General features: G+C 49.2%; 1 protein-coding gene across 1 annotated transcript in view; it reads left to right on the forward strand.

Moving 5' to 3' along the window:
• Positions 1–13,714, forward strand: part of LOC123756339 (uncharacterized) — a 1,167,846-nt gene that overhangs the window by 623,289 nt on the left and 530,843 nt on the right. The window lies entirely within an intron of this gene.

Below are 13,714 nucleotides of genomic sequence, written 5' to 3' on the forward strand. Positions count from 1 at the left end.
TAATTTTTTAAGCAAAAATGTAACCATAGAATTTACCCCCTTACATGGTGTGGTATAGATATGTCGATGCAATTCAGAGTTTGTGATCCAGTGATCGCGATCAGTCCAAGTTTCTTAGTCAACTTAATTCCCTTGTTTCTTCATCAAATTTATGATTGAGAATGAGGGAAATGTAGTTTTGCTTTTTTTGCATATTAGAATTTACAAGATAAACAGATCTTTTCAGTTTGACGTTTACAGGTAACTTCCAATGTGTGTGCTCGTATATGTATGATTTTCCAAACATCACATTAAAGATTCTTAATGTGATTTATTTTATGTAATGTGAAAATTCGGTGTTATCCTCGATGTTTCTCAGAGCCTTGCAAGTTTGTACCACAGAATTTATTGATGAAGTAATGAGCAAAATATATAAAATTGGGGTGAAGATGCAATAACCAAAATTTGTTTTGAACTCTTCATTGGGAGAGGCAAATCATACATTTTATAATCCCATACCTGAGGCTAAACTTAACCCAAACAAAACAAAAACTCTCTTTTTGTTATTGTACTTTGAAGAACTTTTTAAACTTTTCTGGGTTTTCAAAACTTTTAATGTCAACCTGGTTTTCCAAAACAATACTACGGTAAAATCCATTTTAATTAAGAACTCGCCCAATACCGCAGTAGAATGTGTGCATTCGGTCACATGCGAGGATTGTGATTTTATATCCGTCGCACAGATGGATAGATCTTGATAATAGTCTTTCCCAACATATGCAGTTAGGCCTGCACAACAATCTAGCGCATAGTTCCACCTTTCCCGATCATGTCACGGATTGGAGTGCATCAAAAAGCATCTCCCGTTGCAGTGGTTTTGTTAAACTAAATTTCATTGACTCTTCCTTAAACTGTAACTATCCTGATGCCTTAAATGATGGCCCTGGGTGGCTCCGACTGGAGCCTGTCCTGAATTCCAATATTGCACGAAAGTTTAAGGTAGGATACCATCTCCTCTCTAACCCATACCCTCTTGTACATACTTTCAGGCTCAATAGCTTCACGTAATTCGTCTGGCCTGAATTTTGTGACTTTTGCTGTTAGGTAGACCTAACTGTTTTGACTTTTGCTGTTTTACTGACCCCTACATGTTCTCTCAACCTCTATCTTGACCTCTCAACCTCTATCTTGACCTCTCGACCTCTAGCTTGACCTCTCTGTGTCTTTTTTTCTTTTTCCAACTCCCGGACACAAGAGGAAACGTTGGAAATATGTGATAATTCTCAGGCTTCCGGTCTCATAGGCTGGTCCTATCTAACTGTTGCTACAGCTACCTTCGCATTACGGGCTATTCATGCCCGTGCCACCTCTTGGGTGGCTTCAGCAATCAATCAATTCCTTGGCAGTTATTCTGCTACTAACTTTCAATCCGAGAGAGTTGAAAGAGCTCTTGCGTTCATTTCATTCTTTCAAGTGTGGTTTATCTGCTCTTGATAGATAAGTGAATATTGTTTTTTGTGGTGAGTGTGTGTGTGTGTGTGTGTGTGTGTGTGTGTGTGTGTGTGTGTGTGTGTGTGTGTGTGTGTGTGTGTGTGTGTGTGTGTGTGTTTACTATTTGTATTTATTATTTGTATCTGCAGAATCGAGCTATTAGCTCTTGGACCCCGCCTTTCTAACCCATTTTATTTTTCCTATATTACGTCTACTTCATGTACTGTAATACACACACACACACACACACACACACACACACACACACACACACACACACACACACACACACACACACACAACAGATGGAATGCATTAGGCAGTGATGTGGTGCAGGCAGACTCCTTACACAGTTTCAAATGTAGATATGATAGAGCCCAGTAGGCTCAGGACTCTAACATCAGTTGATTGGCAGTTGAGAGGCGGGACCAAAGAGCCAGAGCTCAGCCTCCGCAAGCACAATTAGGTGAGTACAGTTAGGTGAGTACACACACACACACCTAAGACCAAAGTATACCACTTATGTAAGACCAATCCTGGAGTATGCAGCTCCAGCCTTGAGCCCATACTTAGTTAAACAGAAGACAAAGTTAGAGAAGATTCAGAAGTATGTCACCAGACTGGTCCCAGAACTGAGAGGTATGACCAACGAGGAAAGGCTAAGGGAGTTGAACCTCACATCCCTTGAAAGCAGAAGAGTAAGGCAAGACATGATAACCACCTACAAAATTCTCAGGGGAATTGACAGGGTTGACAAAGACAAACTCTTTACCACGGGTTGAATAAGAACAAGGGGACACATGTGAAAACATAGTTCCTAGATAAGCCACAGAGACATTAGAAAGAATTGTTTCAGTGTCAGAGTAGTTAGTAAATGGAATGCATTAGGTAGAATTGTGGGAGAGGCGGAATCAATATACAGTTTCATATGTAGATTTGATAGAGCACAACAAGCTCAGGAATCTGTACACCGCTTGATTGATAGTTGAGAGGCGGGACCAAAGAGCCAAAGCTCAAACCCCGCTAGCACAACTAGGTGAGTACACACACACACACACAGGAAGCAGCCCATAGCACCTGTCTAACTCCCAGGTACCTATTTATTGCTATCAGCTAAAATCAGTTCTCTTAAAGATATAATCACTGGAGCACTAACTCTGGATAGAAGAGCCTCCAATAGCAACAGGTGGACCCATTGTGCAATAAACACCATCAATACATTCGATATAACAAACACAGTCACTGAGAGGGGTGTCGACGAAATACATGCAGACTTTGTTATGCAAGCCCCTTGGGAATCTCTGCCAGCAGACTTTAAAATTATTGTTATTGAAGGAAAAAAGAACCAGACAAATCCTCATCTGCTACGTAACATTGCACAGATGCATATAGAAGCAAACATGGCATCCGACAGCTTCACTTACTTCACAGATGGATCAGTAGACCAGCAGGGACAAGAAACCGGAGCTGCAGTTAAAGCAGGAAACTCTGTAAATAGTTGGAGGTTCTCAAATGGGTGTTCGACTTTACAAACAGAGATGCTAGCCATTCAAAAGGCTTTGGAAAATGCTCTTGCTGAACACCGATAACATGTTATCATACATACAGATTCGAGAACCGCCATTGAAACATTGCTACAAGAACACATATGTGATAACATACATCTGATCACAAATGTCATATCATTAATGCAAACACTCAAACGACAAGGCCGACGGGTACTTATCAACTGGGTGCCAAGTCATGTGGGAATAATAGGAAATGACATTGCAGACGAAGGTGCAAAACTTGCAATTAAGAGAAGAAATGTAGCCATTTACATACCACAGAGTCTATCACAGATTAAGAAAGTAATTAGAAACATAAAAATGCAAAAGATGTACAGTGATCCACAACACATCAGTTACACCATCAGGATCTGCAGGTTGGTACAACAATTCAACCAACTACGAACCACTTAGTTTGATGAAAGGGAGCAGTAAAGCAACAGAAGTACACTTACATCGCATCAGGCTAGGATACCCATGTGCATGGGAAATAGGCTTAGAGGTTCCGGAAGATGAGAGGAAATGTCAACACTGTGGAGAAATGCCCGACAGACCATTGGAACATTATCTAACACAGTGCACAGTTACAAACCCATTAAGATTTCAACTTAGATTCAACAGAGCAGAAGTTGTTAAACACATATGGCAAAATCTTACTGAAGCGACCATACGAGTCATAAATACTCATACTCCGCCCAAGTAAAACAGAAACAAGCAACACTTAGTGGGCCAGCCACAGGCTTAGGGGCCCGCGCAGGAATATCCCTGCGAAAAAAAGCAGATGGTAGCCATCTGGGGAGGTATATATCCCCCTGGTAACCGTCTGGGGAGGTTTATGCCCCCTAGAGGCGGGCTGGGGAGGTATATGCCCCTCCACCCCTGTTTGCCGGCTGGGAAGGGATATATCTCCTGGTGGCCATCTAGGGAGATATATGCCCTTGATGGCCGCCCAGGGAGGTATATGACCCCTGGTAGCCGTCTGGGCAAGTATATACCCCCCTGGTAGCCATTTGGGGACAAATATAGCTCCTTGGAAGCCGTCTGGGATGGTATAACCCCCTGGGTGTCATCCAGGGAAGTATATATCTCTCTGGTAGCCGTCTGGGGGAGGAATATACCCCTCTGGTGGCCTTCTGGAGAGGTATAGTGCTCCTGGTGGATTTCTGCTCAGGGAGGTATATTCTCCCTGGTGGCCGTCTAAGGAGGTATATGCTTCCCTGGTGGACGTCTAGAGAGGTACATACCCGCCTGGTGGCCGTTTGGGGAGGTATATAGCCTCCTGGAAGCCGTCTGGGGATGTATATACAACTCTGGTAGCCGTCTGGGGGAGGAATATACCCGCCTAATAGCCGTCTGGGGAAGTATATGCCCTCTGGTGGTCGTCTGGGGAGGTATATACCCCCCCCCCCCCGATAGCCGTCAGGGAAAGTATATACCCCCTGGTGGCCGTCCGAAGAGGTATATCCACCTGATTGCCGTCTGGGGAAGTATATGCCCCCCCCCTTAATAGCCTTCTGGGGGGTATATGCACCCTGATGGACGTCTACTTAGGTATATGCCACTTGGTGGACGTCTGGGGTATATGCTTCCCTGGCGGACGTCTGGGAGGGTATATATGCCCTTTTGTGGCTGTCTGGAGAAGTAAACCCCCTGCTGGTGGACATCTGGGGAGATATATGCCCCCCTGGTGGCAGTCCGGGGAGGTATATGCCCCCTGGTACGTGGCCATCAAGGAACGTATATGCCCCTTGGTAGACGTCTGGGGAATGCATATGACCCCTGGTGGCTTTCTGGAACGGTATATGACCCCTGGTGGCAGTTTGGGAAGGTATATAGACCCCCTGGTAGCCATCTGGGGAGAAATATAGCCTCCTGTAAGCCATCTGGGGAGGTATAATCCATATGGGTGCCGTCTGAGGAGGTATATACCCCTCTGGTAGCCGTCTGGGGGGAGGAATATACCCCTCTGGTGGCCGTCTGGGGAGGTATATACCCCCCTGACAGCCGTCTGCGGAAGAATATACACCCTGGTGGCCATCATGGGACGTATATGCCCCTTGGTAGACGTCTGGGGAATGTATATGACCCCTGGTGGCCTTCTGGTAATGTATATGACCCATGGTGGCCGTCCGGAGAGGTATATGCCCTTTTGCGGCTGTCGGGGGAAGTATATGCCCCCCTAGAGGCGGGCTGGGGAGGTATATGCCCCCCCCTCCTGTTCGCCGTCTAGGGAGGGATATATCCCCTGGTAGCCATCTGCGGAGGTTTATGCCCCCTGGTGGCCGTCCGGGGAGGTATATGATCCCTGCTAGAAGTCTGGGGAGATATATGGCACGTGGCGGATTTCTGGGGAGTTAAATGCCCTGGTAACCGTCTGGGAAGGTATATACCCCCCCCCCCCCCCGGTAGCCGTCTAGGGAGGAGTCTGGAAGAAGTCTAGGGAGGTATATGTCACTGGTGGCCGTCTGGGGAGGTATATACCCCCTGGTAGACGTCTGGAGGAGATATATGCCCCCTTGTTGCCGTCATGGGAGGTAAATGCACCCCTGGAGGACGGGTAGGAATATGCCCAATAGGCCGTCTGGGAAGGTATATGCCCTCTTGTGGCTGTCTTAAGAAGAATATGCCCCCCCTGGTGGACTTTTTCAAGGTATATGCCCCCCACCCATGTTGCCGTCTGGGGAGGTATATGCTTCCTTGGTGGACCTCTCGGGAGGTATTTGCCTCCTGGAGGTCGTCTGGGGAGCTATATACCCCTTGGTGGCCGTCTGGGGCAGAATATGACCCCTGGTGGCTGTCTGCGAAGGTAAATTCCCTCTTGTTTCCCTCTGGCGAGAAATATGGCCCCCCCCCCCCCTTCCTGGTGGAGGTCTGGGGTGGTTTATACCCCCATTGGTGGCTGTCTTGGGAGGTATACACCCCCTCCCACCAGGGTAGCCAGCTGGGGAGGTATATGCCACTTGGAGTAAGTCTGGGGAGGTATATGCGTCCTGGGTGGCCATCTTGGGAGGTATATGCCCCCCCTCCTGGTAGACGTCTAGGGAGGTATATGACCACTGGTGGCCATCAGGCAAAGTATGTGCTCCCTTGTGGCCTTATGGGAGGTATATACCCCCCTGGTTGCCATTGGGGGAGGTATATGCCCCTGGTGTACGTCTGGGGACGGGCATGCCCGCTGGTGAACGTCATGTTAGATTTGTGCCCCCGGCTGGACGTCTGGGGAGGTATATGCCCCCCATGGTGGCCGTCTGAGGAGGTATATGACCCCTGGTGTCCCTCTGGGAAGGTATTTGCACTTCTTGGTGGACATCTGGGGACGGGCATGCCCGCTGGTGGCCGTTTGGGGAGGTATATCCCCTCTGGTGGCATTCAGAGGAGGTATATATATATATCCCCTGGTGACCGTCTAGGGAGTGTTTGCCCCCTGGTGGCCGTCTGCGGAAGTATATGCCCCCTGGTAAACGTATGGGGAGGTATATGCCCCTTACGGGCCGTCTGGGGAGGTATATGCCCCCAGGTGACTGTCTAGGGAGGTATATGCCCCCTGGTGGCTGTTTAGAAGGAGGTTTATGTCCCCTGGTGGAAGTCTGGACCTCCCTAGACGTCTTTGTGGACGTCTAGGGAGGTATATTCCCCCTGGTGGACGTCTGGCTAGCTAGATGCCCCCTGGTTGTTGTCTGGGAAGGTATAAACCCTCCTGTGACTGTCTGGGGAGGAATATGTCCCCCTGGTGGACGTCTGGGGAGGTATATGTCCCCCTGGTGGACGTCTGGGAAGGTATATGCCCCCCTGGTGGACGTCTGGGGAGGTATATGCCTCCACTGTTGACTGTCTGGGGAGGTAGGGAGGTATGCACCCCCCACCTTCTCCTGGTAGCCGTGTGAAAGGTATATGTCCCCTGGTGGTCGTCATGGAAGGTATATGCCCCATTGTGGCCGTCTGGGAAGGCATATGCTCCCTGGTCTGGGGAGGTATATGACCCCTAATGGGCGTTTTGAAAGGTATATGCCACTCCCCTGGTGGATGTCTGGGGAGGTATAACCCCCCCCCCCTGGGAACCGTCTGGGAAGGTATATGCCCCCTGGTGGCCATCAGGGGAGGCCATCAGAGATTGCCCGAAACGCTATGCGAACTAGTGGCATTAGGTATTGTATGTATTATCTCTATCTTTATTTCCATCATTATGTATGTAAATCAATTAATGTAACTTTACCTAAATAAAGAATCTGAATCTGTATATGCCCCCTGGTGTACGTCTGAGGAGTTATACGCCCCCTGGTGGCCTTCTGGGGAGGTATATGCCCCCTGGTGTACGTCTGAGGAGTTATATGCCACCTGGTGGCCTTCTGGGGAGGTATATGACCCTTGGTGGCTGTCTGGGGAGGTATATGCCACCCTTGTTGACGCCTGGGGAGGTATATTCCACCTTGAGTATGTCTGGGGAGGAATATGCCTCCTGGTGGCCGTCTGGTGAGGTATATGCCCCATCGTGAATGTCTGGGGGATGCATATGCCCCTTGGTGGCTGTCTTGGAAGGTATTTGCCCCCTGTTGTATATCTGGGGTAGGTATATGCCCCCTTTGTGGCATTCAGGGAAGATATATGCCCCCAGGTGGTATGGGGAGGTAAATGTCTTCTGGAATACGTCTTAAGTATATGGCCCCTGGTGGCCGTCTGAGGATTTAAATGCAGCCTGGTGGCCGTCTGGGAAGGTAAATGCCACATAGTGGATGTCTAAGGAGGTATATGCTCCTTCGTTGCCACCTGGGGAGGAATATCTCCCCTGGAAGACGTCTGGGGAGATATATTCTCCTTGGTGGTTGTCTGTGGGAGGTATATACCCCCTGTTGGACCTCTGAGGAGGTATAAGCCCTCTAGTGGCCCTATGGAGAGATGTTAACCCCCCTGGGGGCCGTCTGGGGAGGTATATGCCCCCTGGTGGACGTTTTTGGAGGTATGTGCTTCCTTGTTAACGTATGGGGGCGTATTTGCAACTTGGTGGCCGTCTGGGGAGGTATATGACCCCTTGGAGTACGTCTGGGGACATATATAATCCTTGGTAGCCATCTGTGGGTCGTATATATCCCCTGGTGGACGTCTGGGGAGGTATATACCTTTTGGTAGCTCTCTGGCGAGATATATACCACCTAGAGGCCGTCTGAGGAGGTATATGCCCCTGGTGGACGTCTGGGGAGGTATATGCCCCCTGGTGGCCATCTGGGGAGGTATTACCCCATTGGTGGCCATGTGGGGAAATATATGCCCCACTGGTGGCCCTTTGGAAGGTATATGCCCCCCTGGTGGCCATTTGGGGAGGTATATGCCCCTTTGGTGGCTATCTGGCGAGGTATATTCCCTCTTGTGGCTGCCTGGGGTGGTATATGCCCTTTTGTGAACGTCTGGGGAGATATACGCCTCTTGGTGGCCGTCCGGGGAGTTATATGCTCCTTGGTTGCCGGCTAGTATGGGATATACCCTCTGTTGGACTTCTGGGGAGATATATGGCCTCTGGTGACCCTCTTGCGATGTATTAATCACCTGGTGGCTGTCTGGGTACGTATATGCCTCCCTGGTGGCGTCTGGGAAGGTATATGGGTCCCCTGGTGGCCGTCTGGGGAGGGATAGTAGACTCCCCAGACGGCTACCCCTAATAGCCGTCTGGGAGTTATTAGCCCCCAGGTGGCCGTCTGAGGAGGAATATGCCCCCAGGTGGACGTCTAGGGAGGTATATGCCACTTGGTGGCTGTCTGGGGACGGTATATGCCCTCTTGTGGCCGTCTGGGTAGACATATGCCCCCTGGGTGATTTATGAGGAGATATATGTCCCCTGGGTGATTTCTGGGCAGGTATATGCACCATGGAGGACGGCTGGAGAGATATACCCCCCCTTTGGTCATAGAGAGGGGGTATATATCGTCTGGAGAGTCATATGTCCCCTGGAGGACGTCCGTGAAGGTATAAGCCCCAAGGTCGCCGTTTGAGGAGGTATTTGCCACCTAGGAGCCGGTCGGCCGAGCGGACAGCACACTGGACTTGTGATCCTGTGGTCGTGGGTTCGATCCCAGGCGCCGGCGAGAAACAATGGGCAGAGTTTCTTTCACCCTATGCCCCTGTTACCTAGCAGTAAAATAGGTACCTGGGTGTTAGTCAGCTGTCACGGGCTGCTTCCTGGGGGTGGAGGCCTGGTCGAGGACCGGGCCGCGGGGACACTAAAAAAGCCCGGAAATCATCTCAAGATAGGTGGAAGTCTGGGGAGGTATATGCCCTTTGGTGGCCGGCTAGTGAGGGTTATGCCCCCTTGTGACAGTCTGTGGAGGTATATGCCTCCCTGGTGGCCGTCTGGAAAGGTATATATATGCCCCCTAGTGGCCGTCTGGGGAGGTTTATGCCCCCTGGATGATTTCTGGGGAGGTATATGCCCCCTGAAGGACTTCTGGGGAGGAATATGCTCCTTGGTGGCAGTCTCGGGGAGGTATAATATACCCCCCTGTTGGATCTCTGGGAAGGTATATGCCCTTTGGTGGCCCTCTGTCGTGGAGGCCGTCTGGGGAGTTATATGCTCCCCTGGTGGACGTGTATGGTTGTATATGCCCCTTAGTGGCCGGCTATTGAGGGATATGCCCCCCCCCCCCCTTCTAGTGGACGTAAGGGGAGGAATATGCCCCTTCGTGTCTGGCTAGGGAGGGATATGCCCCCCACCCCCTTGTGGCCGTTTGTGGAGGTATATGCCTCCCTGGTGGCCGTCTGGAAAGGTATATTTGCCCCTTAGTGGCCGTCTGGAAAGGTATATTTGCCCCTTAGTGGCCGTCTGGGGAGGTATATGCCCCCTGGTGGTCACCTGGTTACGTCGGTGCCCGCTTGGTGGCCGTCTGGGGTAACATATGCCCCAATGGTAGCCCTCTGGGGAGATATATGCCTTATTATGACCGTCTTGGGCGGAATATACCCCCTGGTGGACGTCTGGGGAGGTATGTGCCCTCTGGTTGCCGTCGAGCGACGTTTATACCCCCTGGAGGCTTTCTGGGGAGATATATGACCCTGGTGGACGTCTGGGTAAAGTGTTTGCCCCCTGGTGGGCATCCGGTGAGGTCTATGGCCGTGTGTTGGCCATCTGAGGAAATATAAGCCCCACTGGTGGAAGTTTGGGGAGGTATATGACCCTTGGTGTCCATCTGGGGAGATATATAACCACTGGAGGAAGTCTGGGGAGCTACATGCTCTTTGTTGGCCGTCTGGGGGAGGTATATGGCCCGGGTGGCCGTCTGGGGAAATATATGCCCCCCTGGTGGATGTCTGGGGAGGTATATGCCCCTTGGTGGATGACTGGCGAGGTATATACCCCTTGGAGGCCGTCTGGGGAGGTAGATGCTCCTTGGAGGACGTCTGGGTAGGTATGTGCCCCCTGGATAATTTCGGGGGGCGGTATATGCCCCCTGGTAGACGATTCTGGAGGTATATGCTGCCTTGTGAACGTCCGGGAAGGTATATGCAACTTGGTGGCCATTTGGGGAGATATGTACTCCTTGGAGGACGTCTGGGGACGTATATGCTCTGTGGTGGCCATCTGGGGAGGTATATACCCCCTAGACGGGTTCTGGGTAGGAATATGCCCCCTGGTGGACGTCTGGGGAAGTATATGCCCTCTAGTGTACGTCCGGGGAGTTATATGCCCCCTGATGGCCATCAGGAGAAGTCTATGTCCCCTTTAGTGGCCGTCTGGGGAAATATATGCCCCACTCGTGGTTCTCTGGGAAGGTATATGCCCTCTGGGGGCCGTCTGGAGAGATATATGCCCCCTGGTGAACGTCTGGGGGAGGTATATGACCGTTTGTAAACATCTGGGGAGGTATATGCCCCCTGGAAGCCGTCTGGGGAGGTATATCCCCCTTGGCGTCCGTTTGGGGTGATATATGCCCCCTGGTGGACGGTGGACGCCCTGGAGGACGTCTGGGGTGGTATATTCTCCCCCTGGAGGACGTCTGGGGATGTATATGCCCCTAGTGGCAGTCTGGAAAGGTATATTCCCCCTGTTGGACGTCTGAGGAGGTATATGCCCCCTGTTGGAAGTTTGAGGAGATATATGCCCCCTTGTGAACGTCTGGAGAGGTATGTGCCCCCGGTGGACGTCATAGGAGGTATATGCCCCCTGGTGGCTGTCTGGGGAGATATATGCCCCCTTTTGCCCGTCCGGTGAGGTATATGCGCCATATTGAACGTCTGGGAAGGTATATGCCCCCTGGTGGCCGTCTGGGAAGGTAAATGTCCCCTGGTGTTTCTCTGGGGAGGTATATGCCCACTGGTGGCCGTCTGGAGAGGTATATTGCCCCTGGTGGCCGTCAGAGGTGGTACATGCCCCCTGGTAGCCGTCTGGGGAGTTATATGCCCCCTGGTAGCTGTCTGGGGAGTTATATGCCCCCTGGTAGCCGTCTTGGGAGTTATATGCCCCCTGGTAGCTGTCTGGGGAGGTATACTCCCTTCTGGTGGCCGTCTTGGGAGGTATTCTCCGACAGTGGCTTGAGGGAAGGTCTCTGCCATCTCAGCGATGATCTTTTTAACCTGCGCCACACCCCACATGATACCTATTTTACGGGATTTTCCTTACAGAAGACCTCTATTGAAAGTAGTAGGGCTCGGAATAGGTACGAAATATAATGATTGGAAAACTAGCTATCTAATAATAAACTGTGCTAGATCCTCTACACCTCTATCAGATGGTGTACCGGATACTTTTCACATTTCCCGATACTTCAGGCTATGTGTCATCTCCAGAGGACACGTAATCTCCATTTGACACGTCATCTCCAGGGGACATGTCATCTCCACGCAGTGCGTCATCTCCAGGTGATGCAGCATCAGCCGGCAAAGCATCCACGTCACTTAAGTCTCTCGCACCTCTCTGTTTCACTGTCCAGTTGTCGGCACTGTTTAATTAACGTGTACAACCAATAGCGTATTATGTAAATGCGATACATTGAATGAAACTCAAAACTTTATTCATCTTCACTTTTAAAAAAAAATTATTCTAAGGTAATGAACAAAAGTTTACTCAAACATTTTAGTCTTGCACGAGATAGTAATCATTATTCAAGTCTAAGATGACGCGTGTCATATAATTATAGAGAAATTGGATTCATGTTAATATTGATAACAACTATATTCAAATTATATATTTTGTTCCCTTATGCCTTAGCATCATATTATGTGTTTTTGAATTTAGAATTTTTGAAGGCACTACAGAAGCAGCTTAGCGAGTTTGTTAGATTCTGTATTTATGTTTGGTTTAACATATATAATAACGCCATATTCATATTGTTCCCAGAATTAGCAATATTATCGTGGAACAATATAATTATCAAAAGAAGCGCCCCAAAGACGCAGAGACAAAGTAACATGGCGCTTTATGGCCCATTAGCGGCAGAATAGGGAACTATTTACGCCTCCCTCGACATCCATAAGTCGAGCGAAGCACAATTTTGTAAAAAAAAATATTCCAGTCATTGTTTGTGTCAAGGACAATAAATACCGAGTGTATATCTTAGTGTTGGACCAGCAGGGAGGGATGAAATATTTACGAGTTTTCAGCGAGCCACTAACTTCGTTAACTGCTGCGACAGTGAAAGTTTTTTATTTCTTTTCGAAAGGGTGTCACACCCAACTGTGTGTGTGCATTTCTCCTAGTCAGCCGGGTTGGTGACCGTTTCAGAGCTCTGTATCCACATTTCGCTATCCTGTCCTCAGGCAAGGCTCGTTCAAGCAGCGGCACACCCAAAGGATACATTCACCAAATGGAACGTACTACGTATTCAATATTAGTATTTTTTCAAATATATGGTAATATTATTGTTAGAATGTGCTGTATTGTTGTAACTAACTTTGGTTAGGTTAGGTTAGATGGTAAAATCCTGCTGGCCTTGATTGGTATTTGCAGCACGTGAATGATGACCAAATCACTCACCAGATGATGAAGAGACGACGACGTTTCGTTCCGTTCTGGATCAACAGTAAGTTGATTGTGACAATCGACTTAATAATGGTTCAGGACGGACCGAAACCCCCCGGCATATGGGGGTCATCATATCTTCAGCCACGTTATTCTTCATCGTCTGCACGTGAATGATACAGGTGCGATTCGAGGACGTGAACGAAGCACTGCTCGAGGAAAATGCACACGTCATCAGTTGTGGTTCGTGTGTAAAATGTTTTTCATTTATAAACAAGGGGTTTGTCGGCAGGATTAAGGAGCATTTGGCCTTTGTTACTGAGGACAAGATCATATTTCAACCTCTCCTCAGACAATGTTCGTCAAAGCAGCGTCGATCTTCAAAGATAAATTCATTAAGTATTCATTTTAAACTGCTCGAGTATAAGCTAATATTTTTATGTACTAAAATGGGTTGAATAGTTAGCCCTAGAGTAGGTTAGGTAAGATGATTAGGTTCTCTTGGTAATTTTGGGTACCTGCAAGTCGTGGATGAAGCATTTATAGAGGTGCGATTCGGGCAGAGGTTGTGAACAAAGCAATGTTCGAGAAAAGTACATAGGTCTTCAGTTATGAGTCGTGTGTAACAGCCAGTTCTCATCAACAAAGGCTAAATGGTTATTCCATGCACCTGCCAAACCCCCTGTTTATGAATGAAAAACTGTTTACACTCTACTCACAACTGATGACGCCCAAACATTTCCGGAACAAGTGTTTC

Source organism: Procambarus clarkii, chromosome 25 (assembly GCF_040958095.1).
Source record: "Procambarus clarkii isolate CNS0578487 chromosome 25, FALCON_Pclarkii_2.0, whole genome shotgun sequence".
NCBI classification, from domain to species: domain Eukaryota; kingdom Metazoa; phylum Arthropoda; class Malacostraca; order Decapoda; family Cambaridae; genus Procambarus; species Procambarus clarkii.